Below are 17,744 nucleotides of genomic sequence, written 5' to 3'. Positions count from 1 at the left end.
TGTTCTCTGCCATGCCCTGCCATGCTGTGCCGTACTGTGCCATGCTCTGCTGTGTCTCGCCATGCCATACCTGCTGTGCTGTGCTTTGCCGTGTTTGGCAGTGCCACATCCTGCCGTGCCCTGCCGTACCTGCTGTGCTGTGCCATGCTCTCTTGTGTCCTGCCATGCCATACCATGCCATGGGCTACGTGCCGTGCTGTGCCATGCCAGCTCACGCCTTTCGGAGCTCCCCACACTGCTGGCCTCGAGACCCCCTTGCTGAAACATTTCCCCGCTGGCCCAGCAGGGACGTGTTTCAGCATCTTTCCTGCAGCCATGGTGGGATGGTGCTTGCACCCCCGCAGGGAAGGTCAGTGGTCTGCTGGGGTGTCAGCAAACCCCCAAACACCCTGTGAGTGAACGCAACAGCCACCAAGCACTGCAGGCTGCTAATCCGCCTGGGCTGCAGTTACCTCTGATACCCCTAAGCGAGTGGCTTGGGTGTCAGCCTCTCCCATCACCCCCGACAGTTAACCTCATGCTCTTAATTACAGCTGACCACCATGGCCAGGCTTTTGCAAAGCCACCGGATCCTTGGCTGCTGCTGGCCAGAAGCTTTTTCTTCCCAGCAAAGCAGGGGCAGAAAGGGCAGTGCCCTGCTGCCTGCTTCCCAGGGGGAAGCCTGGAGCAGGTATTTCTCATCAGCTTTGTTAGCAAGACCCTGGAGCAGTGCCCTTGTTGGCAAGGAGGGAGCTCCCCGGGGCAGCAGCGAGGCTTATGGGAGGTGTTTGCAGGTAAACAAGCAAATCTGTGAAGCACTGCTCCCTCAGATTCCTCTATAGAGGTGTGCAAAGTTCAAGGGATCATTTCAGTGATCCCTGCTTTAGAGGAGCCTTATTTTGCATCTCTTCATTTTCTCCCCTTGTTTTTCCCTAATTATCAATTAAAATAAATAAAAAAAAGAAATGGAAACCAAAGGAGGTTCAGCCCAGCTCTGCTGTCCAAACCTCTCAGTCAACCAAGCTGGATTTCCCCCAGATGTGTACTCACACTGTTTATTCGCCCTGATTTGACTATTTCAGGTAGCTCATGGGAACGGTCACAGCCACACTATCAGGGATCCCCAGCTCCTGCAGCAAAGCAACATGCCTATTGTTGTGCAAACTGCCTTCTTTCCTGCAAGCCCCTGGGAACAGGCAGGTGTGCCTCCAGGTCCCTGTCCTACAGGGGACACAGCAAGCTTTGTGTGCCACAAGCTGTCCTGCTGCTCACTGCCCTCCTGGAAGGCCCCAGAATTTGGGGGAAAGGGCTGTGCTTCCTCCTGCAGAGGGCACTGGGAACTTTTGCTTTTTGCTTTTCAGGGGAGCTCCCATAGAGTCGGCACAGCTCCCGTGTACGTGTCCATCCCACTGCTCCTCTGCTCTCCCCATGTTTTGTAGTGTTTGCCGCACGTAACGTGGACAGGGCTCCTGGCCTTGCTGGGGGAAACCAAGGATGTGACAGCCACGGAGCTGCTTAGGTGTGGAAAGCCACAGCCGAGAAGTCAGCCTGCTCCTCGCTCTACCTACCTGCCATTTCTTCTACCTGTGCGCTGGTGTGATGTTGGCTTCTCTTTGGAGGACTGTGAAGAGGGGCTGAGACAGCTTTGATGGTGGCTTTGTAAAGCCCTGCTGAGGTGTGCTGCCCCTCAGCTCTGTTTTGACAATGCCAAACTACCAATCTCAATTGGTAAATCCCTCAATTATTAAACATGAACTTGTTTGATCACCTCCACCGTGCTCACAGCATGGATGTGTACCCATATGAGGGTGTGGGCACCCATCTACCACGGATGGGTATGATGGGATGAGGATATGGATGCCCAACTGTGCCATGAGCATCTCCCAAACTGAGGATGCTTCCATTTTCCCTTTAGGAGATGTAGCTCCAATGAAGTGCATTGCAGAATCCTGTCACTGCAGCTTTCTTGGGGGAAGGGAAAAATGTTTTGCATCAGAGCCTCCGATTTTGATATTCTGTCCCAGAAAGGGCTTTTGTTTTGCTGAGTTGGGTTTGCATCTCTTTACAGCTTGCAGTCACCAAAAGACATGTTTTGGCCAGCTGTGATGGCATTTCCCATCCTATTGCCCTTCCTGGAGAGAAACTGGGGTGAGGAAGATTTTTTTTTTGCTCGGGGCTGGAGTAAAGCCAAACTAAAATGATCTGAAAATCCCTTGTGAGATGGCATTTCTCTTCGGTTCAACCTATGAGCCTCCAACTATGCTCCAGCCCTGCTCTGGTCCGTATCAGGGGATGAACATACAATCCTCAGGGATGCTGCTGGGACCCCACCACTGCCCTGGGGGAAGGCACCAGAGCTGGCCAAGGGACCATAGGGAGGCTGGCTGGCTCTGCCACCTTCTCCCGGCGCTGGAACACCCAACAAGCACCAGACCAGAGTTGAGAGGAGTCTGGAGACCTGCAGCTGAGCTCTTCTGCTGTGACAGATGGAAATGGGGAGAGGTTTTTCTTTTTTTTTTTTTTTTTTAATGAGATGAGTGAAAAAAAGCTAAAGGCCACTTTTGCAATTAAGTGCCTTAAATGTGGATTTTATTTTGATGTAATGGGATGGTTATTGCGTATAAAAGAAGTGCCAGATGGTTGTTAAAACCACTTTTACTAAGTTCTAATAACCATGCATTTGACCTGTAGCCCATCAAGAACAGCCATCCCTCATTATAAAACAGCCTAGGAGCCCTCGACCCAGGCAGAGCCTTTGGCTGGTCCTTGCTGGGACCTTTACAGAGCAGGACTTGGCCTCGTGGCGCAGCTTTCCATCCACAGGACATGCTCTAGGACAGGCTGAGAAAGTTGGGGTTGTTCAGCCTGGAGAAGACTCTGAGGAGACCTTATAGCGACCTTCCAGTACCTGAAGGGGCTACAAGAAAGCTGGAGAGGGGCTGTTCATAAAGACTTGTGGGGATAGGATAAGGGGGAATGGGTATAAACTGGAGAGATGAAGATTTAGACTGGACATAAGGAAGAATTTCTTCACCATGAGAGTGGTGAGGCCCTGGCCCAGGTTGCCCAGGGAAGCTGTGGCTGCCCCATCCCTGGAGGGGTTCCAGGCCAGGTTGGATGGGCCTTGGGCAGCCTGAGCCAGTGGGATGTCCCTGCCCATGGCAGGGGGGTTGGAACTGGATGATCTTTAAAGTCCTTCCAACCCAAACTGTTCTATGATTCTCTGCGTTACTCATTTCTATTCAAGCTTCAGTTGGTGGTGGCAAGGATGGAGGGGTAGGGAGATGTGAAATAAATCCACAGGCCTGGGGAGAGGGGCCAGGAGCCCTCCATGGCATGCAGGGCAGTGGAAGGTCTGCACGCGCCCTGGGGCAGAGCTCTCCTCTGCTGCCCGACCTGCTGCAAAGGGACTTGGAGGAGTAAGCACGAAGGGTAGAGGATGAAAGATCATAGAAGATTCAGCCTAGAAGGGACCTTTAAAGGTCATCTAGTCCAACCCTCTTGCAACAAGCAGGGACATCTTCGACTGGGTAACATTGCTCAAAGTCCAAGCCGACTTGACCTTGAACATTTCCACAGACTGAGCATCCACCACCTCTTTGACAGAAGATGGAGAGTTAAGGTAGACCCTGGGAGGAGTGTGAGAGTGGGGTATGTCTCCTTCTCCCTCCTCACACAGGAATCTTGCTTAAGCATGTGCAAACAGGAAAGGAATAGGCTGAGTTTGTGGAAGGGACTGCAGGTCTCATCCCCTTTCTGCTTCCCCACACCCGCTGCACAGGATGCACAGAAACTGGGTGGTTCAGCCCTGCCGCAGCCCCGAGGAGGGCAGTGCCCAGCACCCCTGGGCTGGATCTGGTCCCTGTGCATCCAAGGGGAGCCCGGGGCAAACAGGGGAGCGAGTGAGCCCCCAAACCTGCAGGCTGTGCTGCAGCGTTGCTTCCCTCCAGCTCTGCCTGCTGGCAGCACAGCCTTCCTTCTTTGGTAATAACTCCAACAATTCCCTTTTTAGGCTCAATACTGCCAGTTGTAGGAAGGAATAGGAGTCTGTTCCCCAGCCCCCAGCCGTGCTTGGGTGGTTCTGAGCAGAGGGGCTGCCTGCAAAATGGCTTTTCAAGACAGCCCTTCTTCATGGCGCTCCCACCCCGGCAGCTCTGCCGTGCTGCAGAGGCAACACTGGTCCCCACTCTGCAGGAACTCGGCTGCTCAACCTGCTTTCCCAGGAGCACACCTCATCCCTGCCAGCGCGAAGGTATTATTGTGCTGGCTAGGATCTGCTTTCTGTATTACTACTCCTGGAAAGCTCTGCCTGATGAATCCCAGCTGACACACATTTCTTTTGTGTCCTATTAAATTGTTGATATGTATTTTTCTGGAGTGCTGTTTATCCTCCCCTCTCTATCCTGCTCTGTCCCCCCTCTGCTTGGACCCAAACCTGCTCCTTCACCCTGGGTGTTGTACCCCTGGGAACCCTGCCTGCTGTGGGGCTCTCCCAGTCCCTATACCAGCATGCACTGGCAGTGCCTCCAGCATCCCTCGACCTCCTGACAGCATGTCCAGGGCATGGCCCCTACGTGAGCACCTAGCGCATAGTCTCCCATTAGTAAAATGATTTATGGACTTCCCGCTCTGTGCTGTCCCAGCAACCTGACCCACATCCCAGTACTGCCCAGCCTGGGCTGGGAGGATGGATGGGGATCTGGGAGAGGGATGAGAAGTCCTTCAATGCCTCCAACAGATGGGTCATCTTTGCACCATTCGCATTGCACATGTTGAAATGCTGCTGTTTTCATGGGATGAGGTTAGATCTGGGCTCCTTGGGCAGACTGGCTCTTCTGTGGGGAGTCAGAGGAGGAGGTGGGAGCAGAGGCCACACAGAAAATGAGGAACCTGGCCAGGACAGGCTGGGTTTGCACACCTCCCCCTCCATCATATGAGAGATGGGACGAGACAGACAGGTGAAATGCCACCGCTCAATCTGCTGCTTTTCCTAGCTCGTTTTGGCTTTGGCTTGCCAAATCAAGTGCTTTTCTAGCAGCTTTGCTCCTGCCACAGACCCCACTTGAGTAGGGGGCTCATAAAGCCCCACCTGGCTGGGGGGTGGGCTCTACAGTCAAAGGGAAATTGCGCCCCAACTCATCCAGAGGTACTGTGTAGGTGGAGTTGGCTGGGAGAGGGAGGCAGGGGACCCTGCATGCCTGGAAGGTGCCCTCCCAGGTTTCCTCCTGCATTTGCCCAGCCTTAGCCCATGCCCAAACCCACCTGCAGCACAGCAGCTGCTTGAACTGGAGTGTTTTACCCTTTTTAACATCACACAGGCTTTCACCTGTGCTTGGAAGGAGATGAGCCACCCCAGGGAGCTGGCAGAGCCCCCTCCTCACCTTCTGCTCTGTGGCACTTTAGCCATTGCAGCCTCAGAGGCTGTGCAAGCCCAGCTCCCCTGGGGAAGAAGCTGGAGAAACCCAGTATCACCAGACATTGCTTTGAAGTTTGGGGAGTCATGGAGGAGTGTATGCAGACACAAAGTGCTCTTTAGCAAATACCAGCATGGCATCTCCCTTGGTTATATATGGAACTTTGCCTTTCAGAGGTCCCCAGGAAGGGCTGGAGGGAGGGTAGATGGGCAATCTAGCCATTGGGGTGCCATGCAGGGTGGTACAGGTGCCCAGACCATCTCAGTCCAGAGCATCACATCTGCAAACTGCTCCCAGTAATCCTGGGTCCCGCTCTCTGCGTGGCTCCACAGGCATCGCAGTCCATGAGGAGGCTGGGTGTTGGAGTGATTCTGCCTCACCTGGACCCTAGGGTGGAGGGACTTGCTTCTCTCCCATCCACTCGCACAGGGCTGGCCCCGTGCAGAGGCAGCTGCTGAACGCTTGACAGCTTGTTTAGATAGAAAGCAGGGGGAAAGGGAATGGCAAGTTCTGCCTCCACAAGCTTGTGGGAGAGAAGCTGCTTGCAGCTGCTCACCCCAAGAACAGCACCTTCAGCCTGGGTGACCCTCAGCCTGGGGGAGCCTCCACTGTAGGCAGCGCCTGTCACTCCCAGGGAGCCCCTGGTAGCGTATCCCACACCCCAGGCCTGAAGAGGTTTCCCATATGTTTGGCATGATGAGCTACACAAAACTCTTGGTATTGATTCCTTTGGGGATGATGGCACGAGCAGCCCAAAGCTGTGCCACTGGCATAGGGAAGATTTGCCCATCTTCCCCTGGGACTAGCAGCTGGGCAGGATCACAGAAGCTGTTGGAAACTTGCCCCAGCAAACCTCAGATAGGCTGAGAATAAATAAACACAGCCCTGAAGAAATAAACCCCAGCTGCATGAGCCCCAGCCTCCTGCACTGCCTGTGCTGACCCTGTGGGTGAGGCAGTTGCCAGCTGAGGCACAGAGCTCCCAACACTTCTGAAATGCTGACCCCTTTTGGGAACAGTTGCCTGGAGCTTTCCTCCTCTCATGGCTGGGTGAGGATAGCAAGGATTTACCTACACACCTGCCAACAGCATCTGCAGCTCTTCCTGAGCCCCAGCCAGTCAGAGGAGCATTAGCTATTTCTTTGCACCAGACCTGTGCAGAAACAGTATTCAGTGTTCCAAAAAAGACCATAGGATGGGGATCCTGCTGAAAGAGATGAATATTTTGTGGCTGGAGGAGCAGCAGGAGTATAAATCAGCAGAGCTCCAGCTTACACCAGCCTGGCTTGACCCTGCTGGGATGGAGCTTGCTGATGAGTTTGTCTACTGCCTCAGCTCCACTGTCCCAGAGGACAGGCTGCTCCTGCCCTGCAGCCAGGAGGAAGAAACCAGTTCCTGACTCTTTTAGCAACTTCAAGTATCAGGTTCAGTTTCCTTTGATTCCTTGTGTTTGCTTTGCTCTCCTACTTCATAAATATTCAACAACCAGATGCTTGAAAAAGCACCTGCAACCCCCCCCAGCTCTCCATGCATCAGTAGGAACAGCGTCCACAGCCCCCGGCCCCATCCCACAGGGATCCAGCAGCAGGGCTGCACTGCCCAGCCAGTCTGGCCCCATGGCCAAAGCCAACAGCTCATAAACAAACCTCGTGCCGAAACATACTCCCTCGGCACGCAGGTACCGGGATCGTGATGTAAAACAGCTTGCAGCGGCACGGACTGGGACTTGATGCGCTGTCTGCTCCCTCCTGGTCTGCTGTCCAAGGGCAAAACTCAGAGGGTTCTCCAGAGCCCAGGGGAGGATGGCATTGGAGGGAGTTTCTTTGCAGTGAAGGCAATGTTTCCCTGCTCCCTTTCCCCCACACCATAGGCAAATGCAAGGTTACTCATCCCATGTTCCCACTCAACCCATCTGGCGTGCACATCTGCACCACCCACACGTGCCAAGTCTGCAGAGTTCCAGGCTGCTGATAGCTTAGCCAGGGATGGAGGGATAGCAGTGAGCAAAAGAGGGGGGGATAAAAAGGATAAATCCCCAAAGCCTGCATTACAGAGAGCTCCCTTTTCAGGGAGACAGTGCCCCAGAGAGGTCAGGACTGAGGACAGGTGGTAGCTTTGGGGTGAGGGCTCCCCAGAGAGTGTAAGACTCTGGAGCAATGCAGCCCTGCAGCCCCCCGGGTGACTGCGCAACCCTGCAACCCTCAGCTCCTGCTTAGCTTTCCTATTTCTTGCCAAGATCACTCCAGAGCATGTCAGCACGCTGTCATGTAAGGAATCTCATTTCAGAGAGGCTTTTTCTTTCTCTCTCTTTTCCCCTTTAGATACAAACCAGACACAGCTACATTTTATTGGGTGTGAGGGCAGGGCTACCTGCATCCGGCCTTCCTTTGCTCCCTCCCCAAAATGATACCCGGGTGGATCTGGAGGGCTGGGGCTGCTGAGGATACATTTGCTGTGCATGCAGGGACCAGCCACACATGGGTGCTTATGTGCGGGATACCCCCAACGCACACATACCCAGCGACAGCAGCCCTGCATGGAAATGATGGGAGAAAGAGCAGAATTGATCCCCGAGATGATGGCTTTGGTGCTGGTCAGGGGCTACTCATTGAGCACCAGGGCTAGGGAAGCCGTGGAGTAGTAGGATGCTGCTGCTTCTCTCCGCTACATCATTGAGCACTGAAAAGCACTGCTCCTCCATAAACCCTTAGGAGGTCTATTGCATTCTCCTCAACTCCCATCACCTTAACCCCCCTCAGCAAGGCCACAGACCTTGCACATTCCTCCTCCTCTTATTCCAGGTGACTGCACAGACCCCAGAGGCCTTTACCTGCCTGACCCTGGGGGTCAGTTCCCGTGTTCTGGGGATGGATAGTGACAGACAAGCCCTGGCCTGGATTCCCATTGCCCCTTTAGCATCCCTCACCAAACCCCACCCCCCCCAAACAAGAATTTCCTCTCTCCCAATAACTGCCTGCGTTTCTGGATGCAGGGAGCAACTCCCATTGCCCCCACATGCAGATCAGCACAATAAATAATTGGCTTGGGTGGTATTTATTGGCATTTTGCCGATTTTAGCACTGCTCCGTGCTCAGGGCTGGGCGCCACCAGTGCCGTTTGCTGAGATCAGGGCTCTCAGCTCAGCCCTGCACCTTTGTGCCACGATGGAAAATCCCCAGGTGGTGCTGGTGGCTCAAACATAGTTGAGGTCAGGCCCTGTGACACCAGCAATTCTCCCTGGTGCTTTCTGCGTGCTGTCATGTCTGTGATGGGGCAGAGGCTTCTCACCACTGCAAACCTCTGTTCTCCAAGTATACTCCACGTGCCTTGCCCTATCCCACCACCACCTTGGGATCAGCAGTCTCTAGGCCTTCAAAGGTGACTGGGCTGAGTGGGGCTTACTGGGATGGAAAGTATTTGGGACATCCAACAGATCAAGGCATGGGAAGTCAGAGCATCTCCCCAACCACTGCCTTCAATGGGCCAAGGAAAGCTGGGAATGGCCAGGTCTGACTCTCACAAATATCAGGAAATATATTTTCTATGAGGCTTTCTGCCTTCCTGTGGTCTTTCACTCCTCACCTCTTGCTGCTGAGGAGCCACTGCCCATCCACATGGTGTGACACACCTGATGTCATCCATTCTTTCCAAGATGCTCGGTCTGGAAAGCAAGAATAATTTGCTTAAGTCATTGAAGGATTAAAACCCTCTCTTGATCTTTTCAATTGTCCACCTGCAACCCCACGGAGGGCTGTTAGAGCCAGGGGCTCCAGCCAGATATGCAGAATATGCCTAATAAGGGCTATGAGAGCTGGTGAGCCACGATGCCCCTGCAATGGAGAGGCTCTGGACCCACCACTTCTATGCAGGGAAAGCTGCCCCACTGCCCAGACACAAAGAAGCAAGAGCCTTCCATGAGAGCAAAGCCCCACAGCCAAGCCTAGGCAGCTGAAATTGGAGGCTTCAAGAGGCCATGAGTGCCAATGCTTCCAAGAAGGTGCCCCAAATCCCACCTGAGCCCCCTTCCAGTCCTGCTCATTGCCTGTGCTGTGCCAGCTGGGACATAGAGCTCTGTTCCCATCACTGAGGTGATAGATTGAGCTCATAAAGTCCCAGAACACAGTTGGTGCCTCTGCACAGCACCTCTGCTTGCCCCTGTGTTTCTGCATGAACCCAACCTCGCCTCTCCCCATCACTGGCCAAAGGTGCCCTGAGCAGGTTCTGCATCCCCAGGAAGGGAACAGTCCCCTCCTCAGGGAGCCCCAGCGCTCTGGCCCATATGGAACAGCTTTGCAAACATACAAGATTAATTCAAGAGTTCACCAGCATTTAGATTGAGAGCTTGTCTCAGACGCACCCTCTGTGTTGCTTTTCCACCCTAACTTGCATCAAATCATCACTGGACATTTATTGTTTCTGGGCATGCTCCAGTTCCTCCAGGATACAACAGTCAGAGGGCCCCTCTCCTCCTTTTTCTCTTGCCATCTCTAGGCTCAGCCCCATTCCCACTAGTTTCCAAAGCCTCCAAACTCTCTCCAAGCCTCCACCAAGAACTGTGCTGGATGAAGCCTCAGAGATGTGAGAGCTCTGCTTGCACCTGGGACAGCCAGTCCAGAGAGTGGAGCTCACTCTGAATAGTGGTAACAAGAGGGTAAGCAGCGTTGGAATGGCTGGCTGGGAGCAGAGCAGTCTGGGGAGACTGAGGAGGTGAGGAGATGCTAGAGGATGCCAGCATCCCTGCCGACCGGTGGTTGATGCTCCCTACTGCAGTTTGAAAGCTGCTACAGACTCAGGATAAGGTTTCCAGTACAAACACTTGGAGGTCTTCACTCCAAGTTTATGTTCCAAGACTAATTTCTCAATATTCATTTAGGGAGTCTGCCTTTCTGTGGGTGTAAATTGGTTTACCTCCACTGCCTTGGAGAGGCCTGTGCTGATTTATATCAGCTGAGATGCTGACCCCAAATTTGCAGTTTGCACAAGTGTTCCTGCCAATAAAACTCAAAGTATTCACAGAAAGTGAGCCCAGGAGGCATGAGAACATGGTCCAAACAAATCTAATTAAAGCTTTCATCCAGAAAATTCTTCCTTGCTATAGAAAAAGAATCCATACATTAATACTTGTCCTCACTTCACTGGGGCTAAAAATGTTGGATTGGAGGCCCAGGGTAACTGATATTTGTGCCAGGCTGAGCACTTACAAACCCTGCCAGCTGCAGGACACCTCAGAGCCCCTTTCATCTCCCCCTGCATCCCCATGCTTAGAGTATCTTTCTGGATGACTCTTAGCTTCACAAGGAGCTCACTGCTTAATTCAGATAAGCCAGGCTGGGCTGCAGTAGAACAGAACCATGTGCTGCTCGCTGTGCTGGGGAAACATCTAAAGAAAGCAACCTGGCAGGGGCTGATGGAAGCTGGGAGAGGACAGAGGTGCCAGCAGCAGAGGAACCTGGATGCCACCATCCTGCAGAAACACAGCAGAGCTGATCCAGCTACTGCTTCTCAGCCAGCCCCGTGTTCCGTGTTCTGGCTTGGAGGTGTGAATTCAAGCCTTTTCTTTAGACAGATTCTGTCTGATTTTAGTTGCTGATCACTTGATCCACACAACCTATCACAGTAAACCTACCAAGGAGGAGCTAATTCGGCCCTTGGCAGCAGCTTTACAGAAAGCTCTGCGTGAACCACATACTCCCCAGGAAACTGGCTCCATAGATATAGACACATGGCCAGCACAGACACAGCATCCATGACAAGCATCACTGTTTCACCACCTCAGTATCTGAACTATTAACAGTGCTGGTGCGTGAAACCTCTCACCTTGCAGTGCCTGCACAGCCACCCTCCTCAGCTGCCACCTCAGCCCATGCTGCTGAAGGACAAAAACACTTCAGCAGCCTTGCTGATGGGTGAATTTTCTCCGTTGGCATGGAAAACAGATTAGCCAAGATCCTTACGTCTTTTCTCCCAGCATTGCGTACCAGGGCTAAAACAAGCTGCAAACTCAGAAAGGAACAGGACATAGCAAAGGCTGCATTTGCATCATACACAGCAGGATGGGGCAGAGCAAGGGCAGGAAGAGTCTTCTCCATCTGCTGGGTGTCCCATGGTGTATGGACACACGCTAACTCTAGTCTCGGGCTGGCTTCTTTTCTAAGAGCATCACCCCCAGGACTGATTCTCACGTCACCACGATGGGGCAGCCTATGGTGATGCTGTACTGCTGCAGCTCATGGTCACACGTGGGAGCCAAGGCCAAGGTCTGCAGGGGGCATCTCTGGCCCACTGAAGTCCAAAGACTGCGGGCAAATAAACTCTTCCTCTAGCCTCTTCCCCTTCCTGGCTTTCTCTTGTTTTCATTTTAGCTGATATCAGGTGGGAATCACTCCATCACTCACCCTTTTCTTCCTCACTGTCCCTCCAAGAAGCTATGCAGAGAAATCCAATGCCCCTGAACCACCTTCGTTTCATCTGCCCTCCCAAAGCCCCGTGTTGTTCTGCAGGATTCCAGCAAAATGGCCCTGCAGGCGTTTTCCAAGACAGGAAAGACTTCAGACAGCAACAAAAATGTGCAGAATTTGGCCTATACTATTTCCTTACCTTTCAGTGACCTTCAGGGAGCTTTAGACAGGCAAGGTCTTCCCTTGGCCCCTGACATGCCCCAGGACAGCTCCTGCCAACCCAGCCCAGGCTACCTCCTGGGGGACAAGCCACAGAAATGGAAAAAGAGAGAAAAATGAGACAAGTGGGGGAAAAAAAAGATGAATTGACTCCTAACATAAAAATTATTTCCATGCAAATTCCTTGTGTAATCAAATGGCTAGAGCAAGAGCTTTCAGACAAGGTGTGCTCTTCATCCCTGCTGCTACCCTGCCTGAGCCAAGGCTCTGCCTGGGTCCTTGTAAAATGCACCAAGACAGGCATTACTGACCCATTTGTGGTGGGAGCCAGGAGCTTCACCATCTCCTGGCATCTGAAGTTCTTGCTTCTTGGGCATGCATAGATGCTGAGGAAGTTTGTCTGCTCAAGGGGACTCCTAAGTTTTAGGTTTGCACCCATTATACTACCCCCTTCCTCCATCACATTGCAAGGAATTACTCAAGGACAAACATCCTTCTCTGTAGGAAACCAGGCCTGGATGTCTTTGGACAAAAGATTTGTCTCCTGTCAGCGTGCTGGAGAGCAGTGCTGCAGAGGGGACTGCTGCTTCTGTGCCACCAGGACTGATATCAAACCCACTGCTGCAGCTCACCAGGAAAATCCAGTATTTGTAGCAAGGGATAAAATAGTCAAGGAATCTCTCTTGATTGGCAGTGCAGAAAGAGGCTGGGGCAAACTGCCCAGACACGGAAGATTCTTTTCCTTCAGCTCTCTTGCCAGGGATGCAGCCGGCTTTTGCCCAGACACCCTGGGTTTCATGATGTGTCTGGGAGGAGAGAAGAGCATCCGCAGGATGGCTCACTGAACCATGGCTGGTCTGCCTGGGGATGAAGTCTGACTGGTACCAAGCCAGTGGCTGGACCATCTGAAGGACAGGTGTTGCCAGAGAAGATTTCATTGCATTCCCACCATGACTTTAGCCTTGACCTGGGGGGCTCATACAGCAGGAGCCAATTCGTTCCCTGTGCTCAGCCTGAGCAACAGAGCCACTCAGGGGGCCATAGAGGACACCTGCATTGCCTCCATTCCCACACTGCCAAGCATCCCCCTGGGCTCCCCAGACAAGCAGGCAGGGCAGCAGGACATACACAACATCTCCTCTGTGAGACTGTTTTACAAGTATGGCAAATGAAATGAAAGAGCTGGAGAGCTGTAAACAAGCTAATCTGAGTGTCTCCCTGGGGCCTTGTCAAGTCAGCTTCAATTCCAGTCAACACCTCTCACATCAGCCAGAGCCCAGCCCCACTGCCCTGAGGGACTGGTGTGGTAATGGCTTTCAGGTGTTCCAGCAAGGCATGGAAGAGCACAGTGAAGGCACTCCCTCTTTCCCACCCTTGTCCCTCATGAAGTCCCCTTAGTTGGCTCCAGATTCTGCTCACAAATATCCATTTCAGTGCATGATGCTGATTTCTAGGCTACCCAGCATGCATTTCTAAGGAATGGTTCTTACCACAGTGGAAGAACATTATCCCAAAACAAAAACACATGAAGAGAGCCTGTCGAAATCAACTGAGCTTTTAATAGACTTCCAGAGACTATTTCCTGCCCAGGTCTCTTCTCCCCTGGTCCTTTTGTTTCCCTCCCCTTTCCCACTCACGCTTAAGCCTCCCTTTGAGTGAGCATCCCACCCGCTTCTAAACTAAAAGTTCCTGTGCCACATTTCCCAGAAGTGATGAGACATTTAATGGAAAAAGGATAAGGTCAGGATGGAGCCATGCCAGGGCTGTAGAACAGTTACAGCTGGAAATGGACTTCCAGAAAGTGTCCATCCTTCCCAGTGACAATCCTCAGATGTCCTAAAGATGATCCACTGAACACAGCTTGCCAAGGAGGAGTCTTTGCTGCAGCTCAGGAGCCCAGGCATCATGGAAGAGACACCAACAGCCCTGAATGTCAACTGGGATAAATGAGAATCTGCATTAGTAAATGCAAAGGAGCAGGAAATTAGGTAGGCAAGCATCTGATCTGTGACAAACTGGGCCACCGACATATCAGGCAGGCAACAAAACAAAGAGCCAGTGATGAACCCATCAAGCCACCCTACAGCCAGCAGCAGATGTGTTCAATTAGCCCAAGAGCCAATATTCAACCAAACACCAACCTAGCCAGCGAAAGATAGACAATAGACTACTTGTTCCATCAAACAGCTGAGTTAATAGCAAAAACATGCAGGGAGTGAGTGAGCAGCCAAAAACCCACACCAGCCACTCAATAAGTCAATTAACCAAAGACCCACATAATCAACCACTTAAGTAGAGCCGAGCAAATAACTCACAATGAGTTATTTATCCATTGAATTTAGCCTCTAGTTTTGCTTGGGCCATCCCTGTGAGCACATGTCAAGTCCCTTCCATTGATTTTCAATTAATCTCATTTTGGCTTGTTTACTGTGTGCATGGCTGGCCAAAAGTTGACATTTGAACCACACTCGTTAGCTCTGATTGCCTGGGAAGATTACATGTTGCTCTCTAGTCTCAGATTAGATAAGCACAGGTTTGCCAGTGAATCTCAGCTCCCCAGAATGCTCGAACATGACTGCTGTTAAGCAGCCAGGACACGGTGATCACATTATTCAATGAAACAGCTCAACAAGCTGTTATGCAGCACTGATCCACCCATCCGAGAAGTTCAACTAAGTAGTCCTGCAGGAAGAAGTCAAATGATGCTGCTCAAACAGAATGGGGAAATTGGAGGGTTTGGATTCAGTCCCCTAAGATTTGGTTCCATTCCTGGGGATCTTTTCCATCACTGCGGGACAGTTGCTGAGGTCATAGCTCCACGGCAGGCAAGGATGGCCCAGCTCTGCAACTACAGCCCCTTGTCTGGGGGGTTCTCAGACCCTACCTGGGCTATTGCAGTGCCTTCTGCAGGGACTCCTGACAAATCTCAGCTCCTGATTTGATGTCCCTGTTTGAGAAGCACCTCCATAGCGACCAGCTAGGGGCACAGCCAGGCTAGCTCTTTCTGGCAAGGGCTGGGGACACAGCAAGGCTCTGATTGCATCTGGGTGCCTGAGATACCACCACAGCATTCAAATATCAGCAGCAACACACTGAGAAACACAATCACCTGATTGGGAGCTTCTAAGAGCACAGCTGTGCTTCCCATCCCATGAACTTGTGGAAAGAGCTGCATGGTGGAGTGGAGTCCAGGGCTGCTGTCATCCTTCTGGTGCAGAAATGCCTCCTTCTCCTGCCCTACACCAGGCTCTTACACTTGCTGCCAAGTGACCACACGTCTTCTCATGCAGGTGGTCAAACACAAACCCAGGCAAAGCCCTTGCTCCTGTGGAGCTGTGCCACAACAGGATGTGGCCCATGCCATGAGGCACACTGCACTACACGGAGACAGATAAAAACCAAGCCATGGCCATTTCTACACCAACACTACCAATGATGGGGAAGGCACAATTCCTAGCCTTCTTCAGCCCAAATTGGCCATGGAAAGAAACCAGCCAGGCTTGCTGGGCTAGCTCCAAGCATGACCCCACACAGCTAGAGGAGCTTTATATCCCTCTCCTCCCAGGGCTGCTGTGAGTGCTTTGCATTCGGTGCTGGCCAGGGAATAGGCATGTGCTGCCGGCTCAGCGCTGCCAAACCACATTGTCAACTGCTTCGCTGCTGCCTGTGAATCTTAATCCCACAGGCAGTATATAACCAGCGGGAGCAACACCATCTTTGAAGCGCAAAGTGGAATATCAGAGGAACGCTATCTCCTGCCTCTCTGAGAGGCAGTCATGGGGACTGTCAGAGATTAGGACTAATAGTACTTAGCTCACTTCAGCAGCCAGCTGAATCAAATGATCCTTACATGCCCTTATGTCCTAATGAATTGTGTCTGATTTTTCACCCAGCTCCAAGTATGGAGCAGCAGTGCAGCTGAGACTTTGCTACTTCTATACTCAGAGGGCTGTGCAAATACTCACTGCCCTCATTACCCCTGCAAATCTGGCCTGTGTTTTTAATCCAGACAACATCTCCTGCAGATCCCATGGCAGGTTTGTGTTCGAGTTCAACTTTCGAAGAGAATTGACATCCCAAAAGCCAAGCTCGGCTGCAAGCATCATGCTTCATCTTCAAGACCAAAAAAAACCCACTTGATTTCACATTGTTTCCATGCGAAGGTATAAATCAGCTCAGCCTTGGCTTGACTCTAGGCCAAGGCTTGACTGAAAGGTTCATGAACCTCAAGGAATCTTGACAAGCTTGGTCCGAGATTCAAATTTGTAATGAAACCCCAAAACAGCAAAGCTCTGCTAGTTCATGTAATTTCAGGTTTTGTTATGAGCATTTCATGCAGCTCTGGGGACACAGTTACACCAGCATAAACCCAGTTACTCCTTAAAAATCAATAGAGCTGGCCTGGATTTATGCCGGTGTAAAAGCAATCAACCCAGGCCAGAAAAAGTGTTATTTTTATTCCTTGCCTTCTGTTTTGCTAGAATCCACCCAATAAAAGTTCCCAGACTGAGTCCAGACTGTAGAAATGCAAATGCCAGTAGAGTATAAACCCCGGCATGTGTCTGGAGGAATTCATGTAAACCAGCAGGGTGATTGCAGCTGCGCGAGCCTGCCTGTCTGATGTGTGACTTGATCAAGCTCGATGAAAACCAAGGACCTCTCTCCCCATCCAAACCTGCTTAAGCCCCAAGGGGCTTCTGTGAGAAGAGGCATTGACTGGGCTGTTGCCATAAGCATTGCCTTTTTCTCAAGGGAAAAAAAAAACCAAAAAAAAAACAACAAAAAAAACCACTATGCCCCACTAAAGCGGCCTCGGGACAGAGGTTCCCACAGCCCGAGAGGTCTGGCTCCTTCTTCCCTGGTGTGGTGCTGGGCTCTCAGCAGGTCTTTCAGGCTTATTCCCACCAATTTTTCACAGATCCCCAGCTCTAATAAGGCAAACTGAGTTTGGGCTCTGAAAAGAAAAACACTGTGGGGCTCAGAGGATGCTGTGCTCCACCCTCCCTCTAATTTTATGAGATATCTGCAGTGGTGGGTCAACATCAAATTGCTCCAAATGGGAAGATCGGTGTGAGATGCTGAGCCAAAGCCCATTTAACTCTTTTTCGTCCCAGCATGGGAACCCATATCTGCAGGTCCAGCTGGATAGCTGCTGAGGTAGGATGCTTCTGCCTGGCCTTCTGCCTGCACAAGAGAGGAATCCTGGGCTCTAAAGCCTGGGGCACAAGCAGAGCAGAGCATGGCAGCCAGGTGGTGAGCTTCATTTCCCTGCAGTATTATCAGCCCTTTCAATGGAGCTGCTCCGGATGCGTGCCGCGGCAGCATCTGGCCTGGCACCAGTTCCTGCTCCTTCCTATGCCAAGCATTTCTCGCAATAAGACAGCAAACAGCAGGAATTCTCTGTATTTGCTTATTTTATAAAGTTTCTTATTGCAAAGTTTTAAGACCTGGTGGGAACCTGAAAACGTTTATTTTCATGGACGCTCTCAGCAGCCCCAGAGGTGTAATGGAAGGAAGTACTCTTGCCTGCCTGCTCCCCATCTGTACCACAGCCCTTCCAAAGGCTGGCAAGCAGCTCTCCTTTCACAGCTCATTTTAGCACCCAGAAAGCCACTGGCTTTCCTAGACTAATCTCAGCTTGCCAGATCCTCCTGCCCTTGTTTTAATTCCTCACCCACTCCCAAGAGCCAAAGTGCTTTGATGCGCGCTCCCTTCCATGCCTTGGGAAGGGAGGT

Source organism: Cuculus canorus, chromosome 16, assembly GCF_017976375.1.
Source record: "Cuculus canorus isolate bCucCan1 chromosome 16, bCucCan1.pri, whole genome shotgun sequence".
Lineage (NCBI taxonomy): Eukaryota > Metazoa > Chordata > Aves > Cuculiformes > Cuculidae > Cuculus > Cuculus canorus.
Note: the sequence above shows the minus strand (reverse complement) of the source record.